General features: G+C 44.2%; 1 protein-coding gene across 1 annotated transcript in view; it reads right to left on the reverse strand.

The window, feature by feature from the left end:
* Positions 1-9,605, reverse strand: part of LACTBL1 (lactamase beta like 1) — a 694,216-nt gene extending 684,611 nt beyond the window's left edge. The window contains exon 1 of the mRNA XM_069240319.1: positions 9,470-9,605. The gene's annotated coding sequence lies outside the window, so the exon portion shown is untranslated. The remainder of the gene's footprint in view (positions 1-9,469) is intronic.
* Positions 9,606-11,072: the final 1,467 nt, after the last annotated feature.

The following is an 11,072-nucleotide window of genomic DNA, read 5'->3' on the forward strand; positions in this document are numbered from 1 at the left end:
CGGAAATAATTCGAAAACCCGGCTGCGGCGGTGAAACTTGGCAGCAGGGGAGCGCTAACGAAAGCGCAAGGGCTTGTTTATGAACCCGGGATGCGGCGGTGATCTTTTTCCCAGCAAGGAAGAGAGTGCCTTTTTCCAAAGCGCTCTGGGCAAAGCTGTACAGATCGATGCAGGGGTCAGCGGCCACAGCACCCTGCCCCTGGGAGCAAGCAGGACAAGAAGAAGTACAGGGCTGGTGGGCCCAGCTACAGACCAGCGCAAGGGGTGCAGATGGTGGCAGTTCCTTCTAGTGACCAGGCAGGTCACAGGTCAGCACAACAGCAGCAGTCCAAGGTGGTTTCCTGGTGAGTCCATTCATCAGCGTTCTGTGTCCAGTTTCAATTTCCAAGAATCTTCAAATTGTGGGGAAAATTCCCCTGTACTTATACAGGGTTTACAGTGTGTTTTACAATGGCAGGGAGAGAAGGTTCCAGCCAGTTACAACTGGTTCTGGGAGTGCCCCCTCTCTCCTTTCAGCACAGGCTCCAAACATCAGTGGGGGGTTAACGACCCTATTGTGTGAGGCCAGGGCACAGTCTTTACAAATGCAGGTGTGCCCCGCCTCTCCCTTCTCTCAGCCTAGGAAGGCTTTATGGTATGTAGATGCACCTCTGTGTCACCACCACCCTCCCTGTGTTCAGGCTGTCTGAGAAGTATGCACAAAGCCCCAACTGTCAGTCTTCCCAGACGTGGATTGGAGACAAGCTGCAAAACACCAAAGTCATAAGCACAGATAAATGCGCGCTTGCTAGAAGTGGCATTTCTGTGATAGTAATAAAAAATACACCTACACCAGTAAGCAGCATTTCTCACCACTGTCACAACCATACCAAACATGCCTACGCTACTCCTCATAAATCAGGCAATACCCCTTACACATAAGGCAGGGCATTTCCAATGTAATCCTATGAGGAGGGAGCACTCACAGCAGGGAGACACCAAGTTAGGCTGTTTGTCACTACCAGGACAGGCCACCCAACATGGCACATGTCCTTCCTTCTACATACACGGCACCCTGCCCAAAGGGCTAGCTAGGCCGTACCTTAGGGGTGACTTACATGTAGTAAAAGGGGAGTTATGGGCCTGGCAAGTAAATTTAGATGCTAGGTCCCTGTGGCAGAAAACTGCACACACAGGATCTGCGCTAGCAGGCCTTAGGTAGGTTTGACAGGCTACTTCAGTGGGTGGCGCAAGCAGCGCTGCAAGCCCACTAGTAGCATTTAATTTGCAGGCCCTGGGTATTGGGATACCACTTTAAAAGGGTCTTATAGGTAAATTAAATATGCCAATCAGGTATAATCCAATCATATCAAATTTGTAAGAGAGAGCACGTGCACTTTAGCACTGGTTAGCAGTGAAAAAGTGTTCAGAGTCAAAACTTCAGCCAACAAAGGTCAGAAAAATAAGGAGGTAAAAAGCAAAAAGTCTGGGGAATGACCCTATAAAAGGGCCAGGTCCAACAGAAGCTAAAAGTAGCATCAGAAAATGTGTTCATATCAGCCTCATAAGTGCACCGAGAAAGTTTGCTTACCTCCGGGAAGAGTCGGTGGCCAAAATACATACATGTCTATGAGAACATTGTTGGCATTTCCTTAGGATAGTTTGCCAGGTTGGATACGTGATGATTTATCTATTCATCCACCCAAAAAGGCAGCCCTGTGGTCTTCAGCCTACTGAGGGCTTTCTATGTGTCTAGACCTGATTGCACCTAACACTTCCTTCTGATCCAAACCCCCATGCCCCCTCTGCTCTAGTAGTCAGACCTATCACAGAGTGGCAGCAGAATGAACACTTTACGCAGACACCCATCAGGCAATTTCATTTTTATTGTGTTTGTAGCAGTCCATGAGCAGTGTCTGGGAAGAGAGGTTTGTGGAAGCGGATTTCAGTCAAGTTAATTTTTATATTTCTAACCAACCAAGAGGTGTGAGAATCTGCATGACAAAAGAAGCTGTTCTATAGCTGTTTAGACAATCGTTTTCTATCATCAGGACAAACTAAACCATTAGAATATACTGTTTTTTCAAAAACTTTACTTATCTGCCAATTACTTTTCCCACGGTGTCTGACGCTTTGGTGTGCCAAAACAACATGCTTTAAATGGCATTCTTGTACAATATAATGTATCAATATATTGTATCAGGCGCCTGCTTGCATCACAGAAGAGGCACTGCTGGTGCTCATGATTTAAGAAGCTATATCGAGTAAGATTTGATGGAAGATGCGAGGATCCCAAGTGCTTGCTCTGAGTGACTATTTTAAACTTGAGTATGTGAAAGGAATACTGTATGTAAGCAAGCCTAGGCAAACTAGTAAAAGTTGTCTTGTCCAGGGTGTTATGTCCTTGTATTCAAAGTGGAAAATAAAACTGAAGGAGCCAGAAGTCAATTAAAGAGAAGGATAGGGTGAGCAAGTTTCATCCAAAATGAGAAAAAGTTTATTGATTACACCAGATTGTGACATTAGGTTTGACTGTTGTCTTCATTGTGGTTGTAAATGCTACAGCGATATCAAAATACCTCATGCCTAGTTTGAATCTGTGCATTCCGGTACCTGTAATTCAGTAAATATAAAATCTTAAGTAAACCTGGAGGATAAAGTCAAAGAAATGGCCATGGCTGATCTAATCTATTAGAACCTGGAATGGAGCTATGCTGACTCTGTTGCTGTCTAGACAGTAACTGCTATGTACCTAAGCGAAGCTTGCATCGTTTCTTCCTGCACCAGAACTGCTGTTTCAATCAAGCTTACATTATTATCCTCTGTATTGTATCACATGTGTGTCAGAGGAGCTTGAGCTGCTGCTGATATTTTCTAGTTTTGTGTTTGTGAGACAAGCTTCCAGTGCTGCTGAAAGTGCTCTGTTAGGTGGTGCATATTAATGCCCAGCATTGATACACTGTATTGTGCACCACACATGTGCAAGAGCTTGAAAGCGGAGTATATGCTCATTCAAACATTAGTCCCCTAACTGAGACTTCAAACAGGCATCTGGAAGGGAGTCTCATCTGGAGGGATAAAATTGGGTGGAAATCAGACACCAAAAATTCAGAGAGCCTCATTTATGAGGCCAGTGGCGCAGGGAGGCGCAGGGAGGACAGAAATGTGCCACATCTACAACATACTGGGCTTTTCTGTCCTCTCCTCCTGCGCTGGCGAGCAAATTGTTGCCTAGTGCCAACACAGGCACCCTTGCACCAGGCAGCCAAGGCCCGTCCTATATGGCAGAGGGGCCACACCCCCCACCTTTTCCCCTCATGAAGAGTGTCTGTCAGGCTGACCGAAGGTCAGCCTGACAGACACTATTCATGTTCAGGTCAGGCAGCCAGGAGTGAGACATGCGTGATTTGCGCAAACTCCTGGCTACCTGAGCTGAACTTTGTTGGGCTGAAGAGGTTACAGCTCCTATGGGCGTGACCTCCTCAGTTCAGCAAAGGTGCCTCGAGGCCCTTCCTCTCAGTGACGAGGGGAAGTGTCACCCACTGACTTCGACCTGGGCGCTTCAGGTTAAAGCCCTGAAGCGCTCAGGCCTAGTGTCAATCAGTGACACCTCGTAAGAGTGGGGGGGTCAGAAGTCTCACTGACCCCATCCCACTCTGTGATGAAGTTGGGACTGCTGCCTTCCCTCTGGTCAGTCAGAGAGGAAAGGCATTCAGGCCCAACCCTCCTAGGACCTCTGAGCTGAAGGGAAGTGTGTGTGCGTGTTTTTTAAATGAATGTTTGGTGTGTGCGTGTATGTTTTAATGTTGAGTTTTGTGAATGGATGTGCGTGCGTGTGTGGATGAATAAGTGTAAGTATGCTTCCCACCCACCCCATCCCTCCTAAAATACCGGCTGCCACTGGTTGCAGGGAAGATTATTTTGCACAAAAACAATCACAAGAGGTGTTTTCCTCTTTTTATGTGTGCTGCAGAACTCAGCACACACAGGGGGAGGAAAATGGGGAGAAATAAAGATAGTTCTCTCAGTTGCATCACTCTTACGCCTCCCCTGAGACTTATAAATCTGGGAATGCATTAAATTCCTTCGGTCCCATGAGTGTTGCATGGGAACACCCCAAGCAACACCCATGGAACACCTCATTCACTCAGGATTATGCGTGAAAGGGGTCTATATTTACAAGGCCATGAAAAGCCACACAAGTTGGCTTTTCATGTCCTTGTAAATTTGGGCTGGCACAATGCGCCACCGGGGCGTCAAAAAATGATGCTCCAGTGGCGCAGTGTGCCACTAGGGCCTCGTAAATTGGACCCCTAGTGTCTCCAGGCCTGGTATTATCAAATCTGCAAACTCTGAACTCTATAATTTAAGGCCCAGTGGCACAAGACACTTTCATATGCTTCAGGAGCAGGGGCTGCAGGCTGCAAGCAGGAGCACCACTGGGCTCCGTTTGACCCCTGCAGCATTACCGGGAAGAAGGAAGAGCTCCTCAGAAAGGCTAATGTCTGCTCTAATCCCTTCTCCAGTCCACTGCATGTCCCCACTGGCCATAACAATGGCACTTTTCCTCTGCTACAAGCAAGTGTGAAAGGCTAGCGGGTTTTTCTCCCGACAGGAAGAAATGTATGGAAAAGGACCCGTTACTACTGTGAATCTGTTGCAATCCCTCATTCCGGGTCCAAAATATGCAATCACACTAATTTAGTGCAGGGATATCAATCTGAAGTGGAGATTCCATTCTCCCTGCACCAAATTCTGGCACACTTATAATGATGGATTTGACTTCAGTTTTACAAATATTCAAAGATTTTTCTTTCCGCTAATAAGAACCATATTTTCAATGTGCATTAAAACTAAAAAGGGTTTCAAAACCTGCTCTAAGTACACCTGTCTACTATGTAGCATCCAATCTGTTTTGTTACTTTTAAATGCAGCTCTTTTTGTTTAATTAAATTTGCATTTTCTGGTAAACATGTATCCAAAACGTTTAGCCATTGTGTTTTCTTTTCTTACTTTTCTTTCTGTGGCATGTGAGAACAAGTATTAGCAAAGCCAAAAGGTGTGGCATTGGCTGCTAGTCTTTTAGATTTGTCAATGCTTATTTAGTTTTGTCATGGGCTTTATATGTTATTGCTGGATGAGCTGCCAGCTCCATGTCAATATTAAAAAACACATTGGTTAAAAGTAAAATTTGTTCTAAAAAAGCATGTATTGTCAACGTAGTCCCTGGCACTGATTGGACAGATGTGATCCCTGTGAAAGAGCACAATGCAGTCACTCACAATGAAGATAGCCAATGGCGGGTGAAGTGGGCTGATCTATTACCTCATCCTTTATGTTTTATTGGTGGAATAAAAATGTCAGTGACATATTAACCCTGCTGTTAACTGATGGTAACAAGAGAAAACTCTTAACAATGGATAGCAGTCAGTGGTTGCATGCTACATACATCATGGATTAAATCTATCACGTATGCCAATTGAGTCCTAAAAAAAATCTCAAAAGGAAAGGGGAACAATTACATTTCTGAGTGTTCTCCTCTGGCAGGGAGTAGCTTCCACTGATACATCGAATGCAGTGGCACATAGGGCCCCGGGATCTAAGGGGCCCACTGAATTCTGATTTTTATGGCTGCATTTTAATATTCAAACAGCAGTCAAGCTAATTTTTCCTTTGTTACACTAGGGCCCCTGACACACTGTCTACACTACTGCCTCCTCACAGACTGAGTTAGCAGGTTTTGGAAGATCGAATTCTTTGTGTTTACGTGCATTTACACGTTTAATTAGGACCATGTGAATTTGTGCACAGTAGAAAGATTGCTCAGTCCGAGGATTCCTGGCAAATAAAATAAAGATCAGCAAAAGTGTGAACAGTGTCAGAGGGGAGGCTGGTAAATGGCTAAATCAGTTTCACAGTTGTGCACATTCACTTGCGTGCACCATCCACATTCAAGTGATAATTCACTCTTCTGCTGGCATATCAACTACTTTCTGCAGTCACGCTGCATGAATTTAACCTGCGATGGAGTAATTCTCCACTTGTAAAGGGGACATCGTTGGCAAGATTTTGGCTGATTGACCGTTGCAAAATTTGCACTTACTGACAAAAGCAAGAAGAATGTTTAACATTTTGCACTGGTTAGGAGATGAAAATCCTGGGAAACTGCCTGGCAGTCAGTACAAAATTGTTCCCTCACTTTTTTATTAAGCTTTTAAGCTGCAGGTGAAATCTGTCCACAGAGGAATTTCATGATTAATAGATTTGTGAGTATGTGAAAAGTCTAGTTTGCTACCAGGGAATCTGTGGTTCTGAAAGATTTTAAAGGTACTTTAGCAAAGTAACATGTGAAACAACAAACAACAGGTGAATCAGGGAACTCATAATTACATTTTGTTTAGCCGTTAAAATTTCACGTATTATTTGACGGATGTGGAAAACAGTGAGAGAACCAAACTGGCAAAGTATTTTCCATTAGCATTCAAGATTTGTAAAGGTCGACATACACTGCATCTAATGGCGCACATTGGTACTTCCAGAAGCTTGTGCTGGATATGGATAAAAAATACTCCAGAATGCTATACAATGGTGGTCAATTTGTGGCAGCAGAAAGTAGGTAGAGTCACGATCGCCGGAGTCATGGAAAGCCTAGTTTGACAGTTAATGTATATACTTACATATTTTTTTAACTCTTCCACAAATAAATTGGTAACGAACGAATATGTGTAAATCTGTTCTGGCTTACTTAATTGGTCACAAACAGGCAATACTTTAAAATATTTTACACTATTAAGGCACCTGCTGCCATTGTCTTTTGGTGCTCTGCGATTTTCAGAGATCACAATAACGGTAATATAACTCTGGTGGTCAGTGCACTTGCTGGAGAAACTTGTGTTTTGTCTCGTCACAGTTTTGGCTCAACAAAAAGTATCATAGAGCGTTGATGCAAATCACAATATGTAACATGCAGATAACAGATTTTGTATTTTATGAAGATAGCTGGGTGGGTTACTGCTGTTATCACAAAAGTTATTTTGTTACTTGCATTCTATGTGATACAATCCCAAGATAGCACAGTGAGCTGTGAACTGGCATCAAAGAGATGTCTGAAAATAGCAAAGCAAGGTTTAGAGCCTTATTGTTTTTTCCCCTCAATTGTTCGTTATTTTGATGTTGCTAAAGTGTGGTCTTCTGGATAATAGTAAAGTTGCATTAGTACAAAAACAGCAATCACTTCATTATGATATAAATCCTGACAGTATTTTTCAGGCCAAGCACTCTTAACATATAATGCCACACAATAAGGAAGATATGTGACTTCCTACTCCTTGTAAGACTCATTGTTTTATGTAACATTTTGTGTGTGATTTACTCTTTTGCATTATTTAATGATTAGTTTTAGTGCAGAGACACCAATGGTAACTGTCATACTTTATTTAAAAATCTTGTATAATTTCATTAATGTGATTGTATCTCTAATGTTTAAATGTACTGTATAGTATGCTGACATCCTACATTAGTAAGAGTGGTGCTATAAAATAAATTAGGAAGTGCTATTTAAATTGTTACCTGAGTAAATTTTCCCCTCAGACAGATATATCTGACATTCATGCAGTGCCGGCATATGTCCTACTTTTGGCCGGCCCCCTAATCCTAGTTTCTCTTAAATACTTCCGAAGTAATAACAAGCTGAGTATCTTTGCTTTCCCTCAATTGAATTGGCATTTTGATGTTAATCCCTAACGAGCTCCCATGCAGGATGAGGCTCCAAGAAAATAACGCATGGCCCTTTAAGTAAAGTCTTTGAGTTGGGCTTAGCTTCATTTTTTCAGCACAGCAATATATGCCAGGGTTCACAGGATGCGGAGCTGATGCCAATATTCAAACAGGGTTCCCCACAATGCATGGTCGGCAGCTATAGCCGTGAGGTCATATCATCTCATGTGAAAGCTCGAGGTTCCATGAGGGCCTCGAGCTTATTCACAGCCAGGCATCTGCTCAAGCCTGGCTCAAGCTTTTAGTGGCTTGCCCAGCTCGACATTGTTTGCTTGCATTCTGGTATTCTACGCCGTTTAGAAAAGTAAAAACAGAGCTACAAAATCCTTAAAGAAAAATATAAAACCAGGACTTAATATGTGCATACTAGACAGAAGGGAAGGTAGTGATGAGAGGTACAAGGATCTATAAAACAAGCTACCATTTCTACAATCTGCAACCAAAATAGAAAACATACATGGCCTTTTTTTTAAACTTGATACAGCATCAAAGGTTTGCCAATTTTGTCACAATTTAAATGAAAACAGTCCTGTGGTGTTTTTATTATAGAGACTCTCTCCTTTTCAAAACTTTGTTTTGAAGTGAAGAAGAAATCTCAGGAATGGAGGGGCCCGCGGGAAGCAAGAGCAACGCTCTAGTCTTCCCGCGGGTCAATTCGGGAAAGGAAGTGACGGCGAGGGACAGGGATTGGGAAAGGTAAGTGGGGGCAGGTCTAGGGGGAGGAAATAAAAGGGGTTGGGGGTGGAGGGACCGGCCTCTTTTCCGCGCTTCCATCGCGCGTTTTAATTTGGCCTCCCACCCACCCGGCAATTGGATGAGCGATTGGAAGGACGGAAGTTAGAGTCGAATAGCAAGGAGGGGAGGGAAATTGTCAGTTAGGGCAGGTTGCAGGGGTGAGCGAGCAGTAGATGGGGGAGGGTGGTGAGTCAGATGCGGGCTTTGCCACCCTTCCAGGGAATAAACAAGCAGGTGAAGGCTCTGAGTGGGGGTACGCAGGAACCAAATGGGGCATGAAAGGAAAAGGGGAGTGCGTAGGGGAATGGAAACGAGATAAGGGTTTGAAGAAGAAGGATGAGCGAGGAGCTGTTAATAGGAGGGCGTTATTAAAGTTACGGTTACGTTTGAAAGTTAATGGTTATGTTACTTATGCAATCCTGTCCTAATAAATGACCTTTTACACTAAAACAGCTGTCACTGAATTATTTCCCGACTGGGGTATGAGTTTAGGGTCTTTTCAGATGCTGATTTGCCACTCTTTACCTCCTGCTCGCTGCTTCACAGAGACACTGCAGCACAACACGGGAGTCTCTGAAACTACTTTAAAACAATTGCCATGTGTCCTTGTGGGGATAGGGGACGGATTGAGGGAATGCCACATCTAAAGATAGAGGTTCCTGGATTATTTTTTATTCCCCTCGTCCTCTCCACCTTATCCCCTGTGTCCCCTCCACCCCAAAATCTGGGGGGAAATATCTCCCACGACCCCCACACTTCCTACGCCCATGTACTGCGCTTTCCAATGACAATCTAATGCATTCTAAACGTTGCTAGAAGAGAATAATTTCTAAAAACGCGAGAGGCCTGGAGGAAACAAGGTGTCCTTAAAGCCATATTGGAACTCCGCACTTGAGGGAGGGTGTTTACGAAGCGCTCACTGGGAGATTGAATCCAGAGGTCTACGGGAGGTAAACTGGCTAGAGCAGTTCTGTCCTACCTGTCCCGCCGCTTCCTGGCGCCGCTTGCTGTGCTCTGTGTGTTTCTGCTGATTGCAGATGTTAAGAGCTGCAGGCACAGAGCTCTAATCCCCATGTTATCCGCTCTGACTGGGGATTATTCCGTCTAACCCTCCCTTTCACAAACTGAATAGTGGGAGCCTGAAACATCTGTCCGGAAGTCAACTAATAGAGAATTAAATCGGACCGCCTGACGCATGAGTGTTTGTTCGATGGCTAAGAGCTGTAACCATTGCACGGGCAAAGCTTGAGGTTTAGCAGATGGCCGCATGTCGCCAAGGACGCAATGCTTGGCTCATTTTACAATCTTTTTTTATTTAGGTATAGTCGCCCTTCAATTCACATGTTGTTTTTACGAGATGCATATAATGGATGTTATTGACGACCAGCACAATAAAAGGAGCCATGGTGACTAGAATGATCTGAGCGGAAACAACTCTTAATTTTATTTAAAAAACAACAGTACAATGGGTGAATAAGCCGAACACCAAGGATGTTTACTATCGATTTGTCTCATGCTTCTTTCTTCCGCTACCCTACCCTTCTTCCTCTTTATTCCGCTCCTTCAGGTTCTGTTTCCTCACCCTTGCATCTCCCCTTTGTCACAGTTTTCCTATCTTTCGGTTGCTGCGCGTGGAGTTATGTAGCACAGGACAATGAGATAGAGGGTCAGTCAAATGATATATTTGTATATGGTTGATTGTGTGTAGAACGTGGAAAGTAGCGCGTGATGGGGCGTTCTATGTAAATCTGTTAGGTGAGATGGGAGCGTGGAAGGGTTAAATGTAGGGGCAGGATAGCGGAGTGCTAGGGAGGAGCAGATGTGCTGGTGTCTTCCTGCCACTATAACTGTTATACGAATATATGTCTTTGCTTACTGCAGTGTCATCCACACTTTCCCTTTCTCGGGTGTTATTTAGTGGTCTCCAGGGGACCCAGTTGCGACCCCTGGCTTGCCCTTTGCGATGCCTGACACTGCCTTTGCAACCCCTGGCCTCAGGGGTGGCAAATTTAGTGTCAGGAACACAGTGGCATCCCATCCTTATGGAAGTCAGTTAGGGTGCTGCTCTTTCTGGGGCATATTTATACTCCATTTGTGCCGAATTTGCATCATTTTTTTTACGCAAATTCAGCACAAAACTAACTCCATATTTACATTTTGACGCTAGACCAGTCTAACATCAAAATATTGGAGTTTGCATCATTTTTTAGATGTGTGAACCAACCTTGTGTCAATGAGATGTAAGGTAGCCATTCCCATCTAAAAAATGGTGCTAACCCCATAGCCCCATATTTATCCCCCTGTGCTAAAATAATGCACGGATAGGAGGAGGGGCTAAATAACGCTTGGGTCAGACCAGGCATTAGGGGACCTGTGGACCAATTTCCATGGTTGAACACCATGGAATGGATCCACAGGTGCCCTCTTCAAACCCCAGGAACACCCCACCCACACCAAAAGGACGCCAGAGAATGGGTGACCCCATCCCAGGCAAGTAGGTTAAGTAGAGTTAAATATATATATATTTTTTATTAAAGTTCCATCGGGGGACCAACTTTGGCTCCCCTGCATGGCACAGGGTG

Source organism: Pleurodeles waltl, chromosome 6, assembly GCF_031143425.1.
Source record: "Pleurodeles waltl isolate 20211129_DDA chromosome 6, aPleWal1.hap1.20221129, whole genome shotgun sequence".
Taxonomy (NCBI): domain Eukaryota; kingdom Metazoa; phylum Chordata; class Amphibia; order Caudata; family Salamandridae; genus Pleurodeles; species Pleurodeles waltl.